General features: G+C 43.6%; 1 long non-coding RNA gene across 1 annotated transcript; it reads left to right on the top strand.

Annotated features, from left to right (window-relative positions):
- Positions 1-6,418: 6,418 nt before the first annotated feature.
- On the top strand, positions 6,419-14,477 carry LOC133378438 (uncharacterized). Its single transcript, XR_009761028.1, has 4 exons — positions 6,419-6,619; positions 10,083-10,276; positions 12,391-12,451; positions 14,337-14,477. It is a non-coding gene; the product is annotated as an uncharacterized LOC133378438 (long non-coding RNA).
- Positions 14,478-15,185: the final 708 nt, after the last annotated feature.

Here is a 15,185-nt window from a genome sequence, read left to right as displayed (position 1 = left end):
GATTTTACAGCAGTATTTCAGCAACCTATTCAGAATGGATGGCAAGAAAATATTTGGGATAGAGGTAATTCCCATCAGACTCTTACTATATGACTATGGCTTTGACAGCAAGATTATTATGGAATACTGATAATGGAAGATTGGATACTGAAATTACTGGACTTAACAAGACTACTGAAGATGGAAGATGGAAAATGGAACTAATAGGGATAATAGAACAATGGCTACTGAAATTACTGAACTTAACAGATTCTGATGTGATGGATTAATTGAAATGTTTATTTTGACTATGGTTATGACAATAAGATTATCATAATTAGTAATGAGATGGATTAATCGATATGCTTATCTGGAAAAAAAATTGATAGATATATTTCTTAAAGAATTGAAACCTCTCTTTGACTTTTTGTGGAAAGAATAAAGTAATGTTTATGAGATTTGATGATTAAGTAAGATAACTACTGGAGGAAAGTGATTTTATAATATGACTTAAGAGACAGGATTGTTATATATTATAGACTTATAACTGATTTGATCTTTGACAAATGGGAAGTCAATATTTTACTCTTTATTTTTTATTTTTGTTTTTTTTTTTCTTTTTTTCTTTTTGTTTAACTATTTTTGATTTTGTTTTTTGTCTTTGAATGTTTTATGATTTTGTCTTGTATGTTTTATGAAAATCTGAATAAAAATTATTGAAAAAAAAAAAAATTTGTCTCACTGTCCACAAAATTGCATAACTTATGTAATTTACATAATTAATTATGTACATTGCGTTGTCATTATGTTAGTTCACCCTGCTCATTTAAATGCAAAGGAAATGGAATGCAAATGGGCGGGGGGAGAAACCATGATCAATGTCATATCGTTTGTGGATTGAAAGCAACAACAGCAAATACCAATTGTATTCACCAGATTGTTTTCCCTTGCAAACGTGGGACAAATATGTGAACATCGGAAATTTCCACTCCTGTTTCTGTTTTTGTCAGAATTCTCTAACATCCCTAACTGCTTCTCATGACCATTGGTCCATCCAGCTCAATATTGTCTACACTGAGTGGCAGTAGCTCTCCAGGATTTCAGGCAAGGATATCTCGCAGACCTAACTTGAGATGCTAGGCATTGGACCTGGGGCCTTTTGCATGCAAATCACATGCTCTACAGCCCTTCCCCAAGCAGAAAAATGTTGTCTAAACTAAAGAAAAACATCCCCATCTGCACTTGTTCAAAGCAGCATTATACCACTTTAAACAGACATGGCTTCTCCCAAAGAATTCTAGAAATTGCAGTTTGCTAAGGGTGCTGAGAGTTGTTAAGAAGGTCCCGTGGCCCACAGGGGCCCCTGAAGGGCCCCTCATTAGAGTGGGGAAGTAGAGCTCCCCTTCCGAGATCTGCAGCAGGCTGCCTGCCATGGATCACAGGGAGGGAGCTTTCAGGCTGCCCACCCGTTCGCTTGCTCCGCCTACCTCTCTCCTGTTGTCTGAGGCTGTGCGAGCTTGCGTGCGCAGGGTTGCCATCAACCAAGATGGCGGTGGAGGCTTCTCTAAGGGGCTGATGCTCCTACTGCCATCTTGGTTGATGGCAGGGATGTGCACGCACATAGCGTATCACACATGCATGCCATCAACCCAGATGGCTGCGGGGACATCAGCCCCTTATTTTTATTTATTTATTTATTTTTATTTAATTTAATTTATATACCACCCTCAGCCCAAGGGCTCTCTGGGCGGTGTACATAAAATAAAGCAATCAGGAATATATAAATACAATAATACAATAAAATCAAGCCAACAAAGGTAAACAAAAATAATCAAACAGGTGCAAAATACAACAATACATATAATAAAACGCATTAAAATGCCTGGGAATATAAAAAGGTTTTCACCTGGCGCCGAAAAGATAGCAGCGTCGGCGCCAGGCGCACCTCATCGGGGAGACCATTCCATAGTTCGGGAGCCACAACCGAAAAGGCCCTATTTCTAGTCACCACCCTCCGAGCTTCTCGATGGGATGGTACTTGGAGGAGGGCCTTAGATGTTGAGCGCAGTGTACAGGTAGTTTCATATTGGGAGAGGCGCTCCACCAGGTATTGCGGTCCCATGCCGTGTAAGGCTTTATAGGTCAAAACCAGCACTTTGAATTTAGCCCGGAAACAAATAGGAAGCCAGTGCAGATGAGCCAGAACCGGTGTAATATGAGCGGACCTTCTTGTCCACGTCAACAATCTGGCTGCTGCATTCTGGACTAACTGTAGTTTCCGAACTGTCTTCAAGGGCAGCCCAACGTAGAGCGCATTGCAGTAGTCCAATCTAGAAGTTACCAGAGCATGAACGACTGAGGCGAGGTTGTCACTGTCCAGATAGGGACGTAGCTGGGCTACCAATCGGAGATGGTAGAAAGCATTCCTTGCCACTGAGGCTACCTGAGCCTCAAGAGACAAGGAAGAGTCGATAAGAACTCCCAAGCTACGAACCTGTTCTTTCAAGGGGAGTGTAACCCCATCCAGAACAGGGTGAACATCCACCATCTGGGCAGAGAAGGCACTCACTAACAGCGTCTCGGTCTTGTCTGGATTAAGCTTCATTCTGTTAGCTCCCATCCAATCCATTATCGCGGCCAGGCAATGGTTTAGTACGTTAACAGCCTCACCTGAAGAAGATGAAAAGGAGAAATAGAGTTGCGTGTCATCAGCGTACTGGTGACAACGCACTCCAAAACTCCTGATGACTGCACCCAGCGGCTTCATGTAGATGTTGAAAAGCATGGGGGACAGAACCAATCCCTGCGGGACTCCACAATGGAGAGTCCAGGGTATCGAGCAATGTTCCCCAAGCACTACCTTCTAGTGGCGACCCACCAAGTAGGAGCGGAGCCACTGCCAAGCAGTACCCCCAACTCCCAACTCCTTGAGTCTTCCCAGAAGGATACCATGGTCGATGGTATCAAAAGCAGCTGAGAGATCAAGGAGAATCAACAGGGTCACACTCCCCCTGTCCCTCTCCCGACAAAGGTCATCATACAGGGCGACCAAGGCTGTTTCGGTACCAAACCCAGGCCTAAAACTGGATTGAAACGGATCGAGATAATCAGTGTCATCCAAGAGCCCCTGGAGCTGGCTGGCCACCACCCGCTCCAGAACCTTGCCCAGGAACGGAACATTCGCCACAGGTCTATAGTTGTTCAGGTTATCTGGGTCCAAGGAGGGTTTCTTCAGGAGTGGTCTCACTACCACCGCTTTTAGGCAGTCAGGGACCACTCCCTCTCGCAAAGAGGCATTGATTACCTCCTTGGCCCAGTCGGCGGTTCCGGTCCTACCAGCTTTCAGCAGCCAAGAGGGGCAAGGATCCAGCACCGACGTGGTCGCCCGCACCAGTCCAAGGATCTTGTCAACATCCTCAAGCTGCACAGACTGAAACTCATCCTTAGAGAAGCCTCCGCTGCCATCCTGGTTGATGGCAGCCCTGTGCGTGCAGCGCATGCAGCAACATGAGACAAGAGAGAGGTAGGTGAAACAGGCAGGAGCTGTTTGCCCAGGGCAAGCTGGTGCCCAAGGGCCCACTCATTCCTGGCGCCAGCCCTGGTTAAGAGACCCCTATTCCCCTCATGGAGCTACAATTCTCAGAGTTTCCTGGGAAGAGGAATTGATTGTTAAACCACTCTGGGAGGGGAATAGGGGTCTCCTAACAGCACCCTTTACAGACTACAATTCCCAGGATACTTTGGGGGAAGCCATGGCAGTTTATAGTGATCTAATGCTGCTTTAAACATATAGTGAAGAAGGGACCAAATGGTCAAATACATGCAAAACTAAATGCCATTTTTCTACCATGAGGGAATGACATATATATTCTGGCCTGTGCCACAAAATGTCATTCTTGTTGCTAGCATCAGTAACACCAATCCTCTTGTGGGGGAAACTTAGTTGTTCTGTTACCATCCCGGGACCAACAATGGGAAAATCAGTAAGTGTGTATATATGCATGGGAATTCAATCCAAAGAGGTGAGTGGCAGGTATTGGATTTGCAGGTGAGGGATCTCAGTCCCAGAGAGGTGAGCAGCAGGTGTGGGATTTGCAATGCAGTCTAGCAGATCTACTCGAGAAACAAGTTACAGAGGACCTGGCACCTGTGTAAAGTCCAAAACAGAAGTGGGTTTGGGTGGCAACCATCCCAGCAGTGCAACCAAGCATTGGAATCAGTCCGTTGTTCAGTACAGTGGTTCTCAAACCTATATTTCCCTCCATGGGCCACTTGAAAATTGCTGGAGGGTTCAGTTGAGCACTACATAAACTTTTTTGTTGTTGTTCTACAAAATACATATCAAAGCTCAGGGCTATAGCTCAGTGGTAGAGCATCTGTTTTGCCCGTGGAAGGTCCCAGGTCCCAAGTTCAATCCCTGGCATCTTCAGTGAGGGCTGGGAGAAATACCCTGCCTGAAATCTTGGAACTGTACATAGGTAGAGCCTGTTGGTTAGGCCAGTGGCCCATCTAGTCCAGCAAACTCAGCCCCAAAGCAGAAAAGGAAGTATTGGCAAATGCAGTCAAAGTTCTTGATCATCTTCTGAGGATTGAACCAGAAGAGCAGAGAGGGACGGCCCCTGGTATACTGCTCACCATAGTGAATCTAGGATTTAAGCTGAAGCTGTTTAAATGTATTGAGACATGTTGTTATATAAAAAAAGAGATCCAAAAAACATTCTTTTCACATTTCAATTGCAATGGCAAAGGCCATAATATAAAAGACAGAAGCTGTGTCATAATCTGTAAAAGCAAAATGACTGTTTACAGCCACACCGTTAGTTCGCAAATATTGAAAGGGCTTGTTTGATTATTAAAGTGTTTTTAATATATATTTCTGTTCATTGGAGTGTTTATCAGTATGTCTTTCACAGAACTGCTTTATACATCCGTAAAACGAAAAGTCTAGGGCTTCCTAAAGTGATGATGAAAGGCTAGTACAAAGCAATACTGATGTTTAATGGATAGTGAGACAGAGGTCTCTCTCAGATGCTCCATTTCTGGAAAACTAGAGAGATTTGCTCACCTTGCAGATAACAATCATGCAATTTTGGTTGGCAGAAAGGTGGATCAACAGCTGCTCCCTGTGGTGACTGGTGCCCATTAGGGACTGGTAAGTTAGAAGGCAGGGAACCCAGCAAGAGGTGGAGCCAGGTGCAACAACAGGCAGACCCTACTAATTTCAGTTTGCCCCCATCCTCCTCCCTCCTGAATTCTACAAGGGCAACACTGTGACTAAGGAGCCGGAAGCTGACCAGCAGGGCTGCTCCTTGGATAGGTTGTAAGTAAAGAGGCAGGCGGGTGGAGGCTGGCTGAGAGCAGACTGAGGTTGGTGGGGCAATGCCGCATCTGCCCTAATGGGCCAGCCTCCACTGGCTGCTACTGCACTGGCAGGAAGGTACCAAAAAAAATGGAAGAATAAGGTGGTCTCGCTAAGGCCCCACCTGCAGTATCCATCTGAAGCTGTTTCATACTACTATAAACAGTCAAGGCTTGCCCCCAAAGAATCCTGGGAACTGGAGTTTGTTAAGGCTGCTAAGAGTTGTTAAGGAACCCCTGTTCTCCTCACACAGCTACAGTTCCCAGAGTTCCCTGCAAAGAGGGACTGACTGTTAAAACCACTCTGAGAAGTGTAGCTCCGTGAGGGGAATAGGGGTCTCCTGACAACTCTCAACATTCTTCACAAATGGCAGTTCCCAAGATTTTCTGAGGGAAGCCATGGCTGTTGAAAGTGGTATGATACTGCCTTAAATGTATAGTATAGATGGGGCCTAAGTGCAGTGGTCTTCCAGGGAAACCTAAGGATCCTCAGAAGTTCATTGGGGTTTCTCAGTGAAAGGGAGCTTGCATACCGCTGCTGATCTTTTCAGGCAATACACAGGCACACAAGGGAATGGTGGATGTACTCTGGAGCACACTCTCAGATCACACAGAGTTGTCAGTGACACTCAATAGGCTGGATCAATGCTCTATGTGAATTGAGTTAGGTGTCAGCTCTGCACTGAGACAGCAGTGCCGGTGGGGGCTGGAAATTCCTGGGTAGTTATCAGGGCAGGAAAGTCCTTAGCTGGCAGTCTGGTTGTAAATCTGCCAGGCTAACAAGAATGAAGCATGATAAGGGCAAGGCCCGTCCTAAGCTTACATGCCAAGCCAGAAGTCCAGAAGCGAGGTCAGTAGAGGTCCGGGTTCAATTGCCAAGGGGTCAGTACAAGATAAGGTTCAGGGAAACTAGAAACACATGAAGCCACACCTGACATTGTAGTCAGCAACAAACTGAAACCAAGGTTTGACTTTTAAGGAGCAGGTTTGTCAGCAGGTGTGAGCCCTCAGCGTTTTGGCCTTAAGTGGACAGGCCTGCCCCTCTTCTGCCTGACCTTGTTGTCTATGTTCTGCAGGTGAGGGGGAGTATCCTGTTCACTGTCTGCGTCTGGCTGAAGGGCTTCAGCTGTGTCTGGGGTGCTCTGCAGCTGAGGGGGAGAAGGAGCTGGGTTCTCAGGAGTTTCCTCTGTTTCTCCTTCTGGGTCTGCTGCTTCTGGGTCTGCTGCTGTTACTCCTGAGTCATCCTCGTCTGATGAGTCCTCTGACGGGGCCATGACACTAGGTACTGTGTACTCCTAATTATGCCTACTCAGCCCTATTGAATTTAATGGGACTTCCTCCCAGGTAAGTGGGGTTAGGATTGCAGCCTAATAGGGTTATAGTCAGTGTTAGTCCAACTCAGAGTAGACCCATTGAAGTTATTTCTATGCTGTCTTTCAGTCAAAGAGGCCCCTAAGGCAGCTCATAAAGATTAGCAAACATAACACGCAAGCAAGGAAATACAGCTACAGCTGGATAATTATACACACCTTGCCTTGTCCAATCCAATTGGACCTCCAGTCTGTCTGTGACTACATTTCCTGCCTGTGGCCCTCAGTTTGTGTTTGCCTGATCCAGTCACTTACATACAACTTGTTCAAAACCATGCCTCCTGCCAAAATGCCCATTGTCCTGTGTCTAGAGATGGAACAATCTGTCAATTACGGTTCTCTCAATTTCTTATTTTTCCAGAATTAAATTCAGTCCTCCACATCTCTGAAGCAATTTGTGATTTTTTAAAAAAGAATTTAAAATCCTCAGGAAAATTCTTCTGTATTTTAGTGCAACTTTGTTCTTATATACACATTTTTGTATACAGTTCTGACTAGTGCACAGATTGTACAAACAATTTCTCCTAATACGATGCATTTTTGTATGTTATTTTCATGAATATATTCATTTTTTAAAAAATTGTCCTCTAATATGTCTCTCCAACACATAGATGTTGATCTGTTTTAAATTTATTTAGTTAGTAGCTGTAGTAATTTTTTTAAATATGTTTTTAATTACTTGTTTTTAACTTTATTAATAATTTTAATTATTTTTTTTTGAACCACTTAGAGATCCTTCACACACCAAATTTGATAAATTTGGATTTAAATACAAACTGAAATTAATTTCTTGTGCCACTAGGGTTGCCAGGTTCATGGCCTGAGACTGATCCTGTATCTTTAGGAGAAGAGAAAGTCAGCCAAGTGCAGGTGTTCTTGCAACACTGTAATGAGAAAAACCACAAGGTGGAATTCTCCCTTCCCCCTGCACAACTGTTACAGATACAGAAGACCTCCTGGCTGACTTTCTCTTCTCCTAAAGATACAGGATCAGTCTCAGGCCAGGAACCTGGCAACCCTATGTGCCACACCTGAACTCCAAAGAAGCCTGTGCAAACTAGGCCTCAGGCCTGTGACAAACACTGACTGCAGGGACAGATCCAGGTGTTCAACTTTGTCTTTTCTAAAGGATTGTACTGAAGAAGTGTGAGTCCCTTGTTCTTCCTGTTTCCTCATCGCTACCTTATGAAACAGCTAAAGCTGTAACATCAGAGATGGGGAACTTGTGGCCCTCCTGATGGTGTTGGAGTCCAACTCCCCTCAACCTCAGTCAGCATGGTCAGTGGTTTGTGCAGAACGGCATCTGGAGAACCACAGGTGAACGAACGCTTCTTGCAGGTATCTGCTGTGCCACCTCAGATAATCTTGCTAGCCTATTTGGAAATGACCCACCATATTATTGTAGTAGTAGTTGTTATTGTTATTTAAATTTATATCCCACCCTTCCTCCCAGAAGGAGCCCAGGGAAGCAAACAAAAAACCTAAAAACAATTTCAACACAGATGCAGACTCGGATATGAGATAAGGTATCTTTTGACTGATTAAATATGCTTCCTCTGTACTTTTCTTTGACATCTCTGTGGGTTCATCCATGCCCCTTTTCAGAACAGAGTGGCAGTGATAAAGTTGAGGGAAGTGGGATAGCAACAATGTTTCTTGATTAGTCACTCATTTGTATGATACACCCTCAGCATTTGATCCTGGTAATCATAAGAGGTTGTTGCCAAGGTGACACAATGTTGTCAATCTCAGTTTATCTTTTTAGCGTCTTCTGCTTAAATATCACCTATGTCAACTGCAGTTGGCACAAGTGTCCCCAAAAGGCTTTGCTCATGAGTTCCCATAAATTATCTTGCTACACAGAAAAGACTTGCAATAAAAATGGCTTGAATTTGGATGCAAGCAACATAGAGGCTGGAGAGCGATCATGGTTTTTCATAGACTTGAAAAGACTTTCACGTATCTGTAAAAGTAATTATAGTCCCATATGATCGTACACAGTGGCAATTCCAACTTTCAGAGAACATATGACAACAATATAATAACGCTATGACTTATAGTACATAAAAACAGTTTACTCTGAGTAGTTCCTCTCTCTCTCTCTCTCTCTCTCTCTCTCTCATATGCCATATTCTCTGTTTACTCTTTTGCCGCCTCCCAACAACTTCCCCCCCCAAAAAGTTGCAATTTAAAAGTGACAGTAGAATTGATGTCTGCTTACTCTGATGCCATGTTTCCAGTTTCCAGTTGCATTAAAGGGAACACTGAAAGTAGGGATAGAAAGATCTGTCAATTTCTGTTTCTCATTTTCCCACTCTTAAATTCAGTGCTCCACATTTTCACACACACATATATACATAATACAATATATATACATACATACATATACACACACACACTTTGCCCCAGTTTATTCATGTTCGTACACATTACTTAGCTGGAGAACTGCATTCCAAAATTCAGAGAAATGCAAAATTTGAAGGATGGCTGCATTTCACTTCCTTTATTTTTTCAGAAAGTGCAAATTAGGTAGGTTTGCCTTTAACTGCAAACTGAATCAAATCCCCTGAGGGCCTTGTGGGCTTTTGGATGAACAACCAAGAGCATTAATTGTCTAGTGGTTGTGTTATTGGTACCTTTACACATCAGTTGCATGAGGGGAACCTGCTCACACACATGATTCTTCAGTGCAGATGTCCATGCCAACATGTGGGTGCCTATAGGCTAGATGACTAGACCTGATAAAAGACAGTCGCCTATGTGCAATGTGAAAAGTTAACAAGAATGAGTATGGGATCTTGTAGGATAGGGATGGTCGAGAAATTGGATTCAGTTTGCATTTAAAGCCAAGTTTATCAAATCCGCACTTTCCAAAACAACGTAAGAACCAAAACACAGCCATCCTTCAAAATTCATGCTTATCCGAATTTTGTGATGTAGTACTCCAACTAAGCAGTGTTTACAAAAATGCATATATTAGAGGAAAGTGTGCATTAAAATGAATATATTAGTGAGAATAACATACAAAAATGCATTGCATTAGGAGACATTGCTTGCAAAAATGTGTGCATTAGTTAAAACTGCATACAAAAATGTGTTTACTAGGAGAAATTCTCATGAAAATCCTGGAGAATTTTCATGAGGATATTTTTTAAAAATCACAAATTGCTACAGAAATGTGGAGAACCGAATTTAAGCTTGGAAAAATGAGAAACTGAGAGAACCAAAATTGACAGATCCTTCCATGCCTATTGTAGGATATATATGCACGCATATCTGTAAAAAACAAACAGCTGATCTTCACTTCATCTTTCTGTTCTCCAGGATGAGGTCCTGACAAAGATTTACATATTTAAAGTCTCTGTCCTCTCTCAGTTTACAGGAGGCCATGGTGAGGACTGTCCACCATGCTGAATGTACACCAACAAAAATGTTCCCTGCGTTTCTCTGCAACGTGGAAGCCTTACATGTCGCCAGGACTTCCTAAGTCTGATCAGCAGAGAGTGACCAAGTGTTGCAATAACTTAGGAAGACTCAACAGGTTTGGCAAAAGCTGTTCACTTCTAAAGGTGGGAAATGAAATGTATTTACACAGATAACTTATAGGCCACTACTGGGCATTGCAGCAGGTGATGTAATCCTTGCATAGAAGTATTCTGTTTCTGCTAACGATTTCCACTTCATGTGATTGAAGGTCAGCACCACTTGAGGCCCAGCCATCGTACAGTTATTATTGGCTCCCCTCTTCTTTTTTTCCTTATCTCCTTCTCCCCCCCCCCTTCTTTCTCTCTCTCACACACTCCATTAGAAACAAACAGCTATTTTTGTGCTATCAACACATCTCGGATGACTTTGCTCAGTGCAGTGTATAATTATCCAAACTGTGAAAAAGCAGGAAAAACTGATACCGAAACTCCTATGAATATGCCCGTGACATGTGAGATGATATTTATAAGCGCCACTTGAAAAAGCAGACACTTAAAAATTGATGGCTTAAGGTTTCAGCAGGTGAGGGAAGGGAAGTCAGGTTCACAAGCCAACGGCTTCTTGCCTGAGCACTGGAACAGCTAGAAGAGCTGTGTCTATTCATTTGTTTGCTCCTTCTGGGCATAAATCAATGGTGTGTTTCATGAAATGTGTTTTGGAAGCAGCCGGTCTGTGCCGTTTTCGCATGCTAGAAGTGTCCCTATTTCCAGAGCAGAGCCTACTTTTGCTGGTCTGAGGATGTCTTGTAAACATTTCTCGCATGAGTCGCAAGAAGTGTTGTGCTGGAGGTTTCATCTCTCTTCCCAGATAGAGAGTTTGGAAAAGTTACTTTTTTGAACTACAACTCCCATCAGCCCCATATCCAAGGGAGAAATGGATGCCTCTTATGGGCACGTACAGACATCTTGCTGCTAGCCTCAAAAGGGCTCAACCTTTGTGAGTGTTCGAGTCACTAGTAAAGGCTCAAGGTTTGTTTTTAACATTTCGCAAAACCTTGGAGAGCACTTGTAAAGTGCCTTCCAGTGCCACTATCTCCCCCATTTCCTTGTAATCTCAATAGCTCTAAAACTCACCTGGGGTAGGGCAAGGGAAGATCACGGAGGTGGCAGACCACCAACCTCAGTCAGCCTTCAGCCAGTCCCCCGCCTGCCTGCCTTTTTACTTCCATCCAGTCCGAGGGTGGGCCTGCCTGTCAGCTTCCTCTTCCTTAGTCTTGCTGGGATATGCAAGCTTTAGTAGGGAAATGTCTCCTCTAGCCAGAATTTGGGGACACCTCTAGGCTTGTTTACTGTAATTTCCTGTTGACTAGGTGTATTTCCCCATTCTCTTCCTCTTCTTTCTTGAGAGTTGTTGTTCACTTTTTGCATATTCTCCATTAAGCCACAGGAGAGAGGAATCTAAAGAGGCTTCTCTGACACAACATCCCAATGATGGACTAAAATCTACTACCTACTTCTATCTCTTCTCTTCAAGCTAAAGCCTATGTTTCCTGAACATATGAAAGATCATGAGTAAACATTTTAATACATTTACCAAATAAGACTGTGGAATGCTGGCTGACTGTTCAGGGTGGGTGGGAATGGAAAATGGCAGGATGGAATGGAGTCACCTAGAAAAGGGCATGGCTGACTGGAACCCTGAACAGGAGCACTTCACACAGCAACATGGTGCATATAACAGATATGAATGCGAGTTTAACTCAACTTCCTGTTGAAACTTAAATTTTTTCAAGTCTATACTTCAAAACATCTTAGCTGTACATCATTTAAAATGAGGGGAAGAGAAAGTAAGATTGAATTGGTCCTAATTCTACTGGCACAGATTGGAATGAATTATATTTGAAACATTTCTGTGGTCTTTTTATTTTAATGACTCATGTGAATTACAAAGTCAGCAGTTTGTGATTTTGTAGTAGCACTGCCACAATAAACATTCTGCACTGAAATCCACACACTGGTGGTATGCTTTAGAAAGTATTATATATTCCTATTAATCTGCCAACTAACTACCTCTTATTCTTCAAACTGGCAGTGTTTTTGCAAGAATTGCAGGCAATAATGTTCCCATTGTGAACTTGTTCCTACACAGCCTTTAATGACACTCCCTAATTTGCAAAGTGGCAATGTTTCATGTCATATTATCTAGTCATTACAAGGCTTACTCTGTAGTCTATTAATTTAAACTCCTTTTTTCCCAGAATGCTAGGCACAGAAACTGCTGCTTCTTAATTTTGGGTTGAAAAAGGAAGTGTGGTAAAGGTATGTCGGTAAAGTTAAATGTAATGACTTTTTGGATTCTGTACTAATAGGGATGGGGGAGAAATTTGGTGTGGTTTACATTTTCATGTGGCAGTCAGGTATTTAAAATTTCCACTTGCCTGTCATTTTCTAAGATTGTATTTAATATGTATCTGCATTTAAGAATGGGAGGACCTATCAATTTAGGTTTTCTCAATTTCTCTAATCTTAAATTCAGTTCTCCACATTTTGGCAGCAATTTGCATTTTTTAAAAAAATGTTTACAAAAATTCTTCAGCATTTGAATGCAAATTTCTCCTAATGAATACATTTTCCTATATGCAGTTTTGACTAATGTCTGTATTTTTGCAATCAATTTCTTCTAACATGCTTTCCTCTAATTGGAGAAATGCATTGCAAAATTCAGACGTGCGAATTTTGAAGACTGGCTGTGGTTTGGTTCTCACATTGTTTTGGAAAGTGAAAATTTGATAGATTCAGTTTCAAATGTGAACTGAATCAAATTCTCCTCCATCCCTACCAGCACTGCCAGCTTTTTTTGCCCCATAATCCTAGGTGTGACCTGAGATCCACAGCACCTACCAGAGCCTGAAATCTCTACCTTAGGAAAGAGTCTAGATGCAGACTGTGTTGCTACAACATCAAGCCGATTTTTCATTATTTTTCCCCTACCCTCTTCCCCCTATCCCAAGCTTTGCATAATCCAGCCCGATGGAGAGTTCTGGAGAACTCTAAGGCTTGCTTTGTCACTGCTTTTTGACATTCTGGTTGACTCCAGTAGCGGACAATGGGGTGGGATGGCAGCACTCGCCTGACTTGTGCTTGGCTCCATCGCTGCTGCTTACCAGGAAGTGGAGGGGTGAGGTGGCGGCAAACATGCCAGTGGAAGCACTGGATTGGCTGCACCGGAGTATTTGCATTGAGCCAAACTTGCTGCCACCTCTGACCTCCGTCCTGGTCAGCAGCAGCGACACAACTGGCTGGAGGTCAGGTGTGTACCAGCCAGGGCTGGCCCCAGGCATGCCGGGGCCCTTGGGCACCAGCCTGCCCTGGGCCCCTCCGCTTCCCTTCTGTGATCCACAGAAGTAGCCATGGATCGCAGGACAGCAGCTTCCGAGCCGCCCACCATCCCCCCACTTCACCTACCTTTCCACTGTTTTTTGTGGCTGCGTGCACTGCACGCCCAGGTTTGCCATCAATGAAGATGGCGGCCGAGTTTTCCCCTAGAGGCTGAAGCCTTTGCCGCCATCTTGGTTGATGGCAGCAATGTTTTGATTTGGATTCCTGCATTGCACAGGGGGTTGGACTTGATGGCCTTATAGGCCCCTTCCAACTCCACTATTCTATGATTGTATGATTCCTAAGCTAGCCTGCTGCCCCAGGTGATGGACAATGGTGGGGGGAGCCTTTGGCCCTCCAGATGTTGCTGAACTGCAGCTCCCATCATCCCTGGCCATTGGACATGACTGCTGGGGCTGGTGGGAGTTGTAGCTCAGCAATATCTGGAGGTCCAAAGGTTCCCCACACCTGTTACAGAAGTGAGAGTCTAGAGCCACTTGAGCTGGATTCTGCCTGTGAAGTGGAAGGATGCCATTTTGTCCGTTTCCTCAAGCAACAAAACATCTTGGACCGCTCCTGCTAGAGATGAATGCTGAACCAGGAATAATAAAGGAAAACAGAGTAATGTGCGATATGAGCTGGAGGAGGAGGAAAAGGAGGAGGAGGAGGAGGCAATGCTGGTTCATAGGTTTGGGGTGTTGGGTTTTAGAAAGAGATAAGTGGCCAAAAATATTTTAGCATCATGGGGTTAAAGAAGTGTGCAGCCACCTGAGTACTATAAAGAGGATACGACAGCAAGGATTCTTACCTTTCCTTTTATCACCAGGCCCCATTCCTTGCTTGCTGGTTAATGAGGCTCATCTGAAACATTTATGACCATCTTCACACAGTTTACAAAGTTCACAGAGAATATAGCTGCCAAAGAAAATGCCAAAGAAAGTATGCGCTCCCCACATCCCTCAGTCTGCTCGCATGTGTTAATGAAAACAGCTGCATCATGCTGTGCGAGATGCCTTTTTGAAGGATCATTTGTTTAGGTCTTTCTTTGTGAAATTTTAATAAGTTTATTTGGGGTATTGGTTGTGATTCAAAATAGGAAGCGTCCAGCAGCACAAGATGTAGTGGAGATTGCAGATGAGTCATCATCATCATTGTTTATTTGTATGTCACTTTCCCACAAAATTGTGCCCAGAGTGGCTCACAGCATATCAAATGAACAATTAATATAATGATTCAAAAACCATATTAGAATCAAGTAGAAATAATCATAATATCAGTAAATAAGTCCAGAAGTTCCAGCTGGTACAAAATGATGCTTCTAGGCTGCTGATGGGGACAGACTACTGCCAGCACATAACTCTGGTGCTTAAAGCTTGCACTGGCTGCCCGTATGTGTGGTGTAGTGGTTAAGGTGCTGGACTATGACCTGGGAGACCAGGGTTCGAATCCCCACACGGCCACGAAGCTCACTGGGTGACCTTGGGCCAGTCACTGCCTCTCAGCCTCATGAAAACCATATCCACAGGGCAGAGCTTGGAAAAGTTACTTTTTTGAACTACAACTCCCATCAGCCCAATCCAGTGGCCATGCTGGCTGGGGCTGATGGGAGTTGTAGTTCAAAAAAGTAACTTTTCCAAGCTCTGCCACAGGGTCACCATAAGTCAGAATTGACTTG

This window comes from Rhineura floridana, chromosome 2 (genome assembly GCF_030035675.1).
Source record: "Rhineura floridana isolate rRhiFlo1 chromosome 2, rRhiFlo1.hap2, whole genome shotgun sequence".
In the NCBI taxonomy this organism is placed as follows: domain Eukaryota; kingdom Metazoa; phylum Chordata; class Lepidosauria; order Squamata; family Rhineuridae; genus Rhineura; species Rhineura floridana.
The sequence above is the reverse complement of the archived record's forward strand: the minus strand, read 5'-3'. Positions and strand labels throughout refer to the sequence as shown.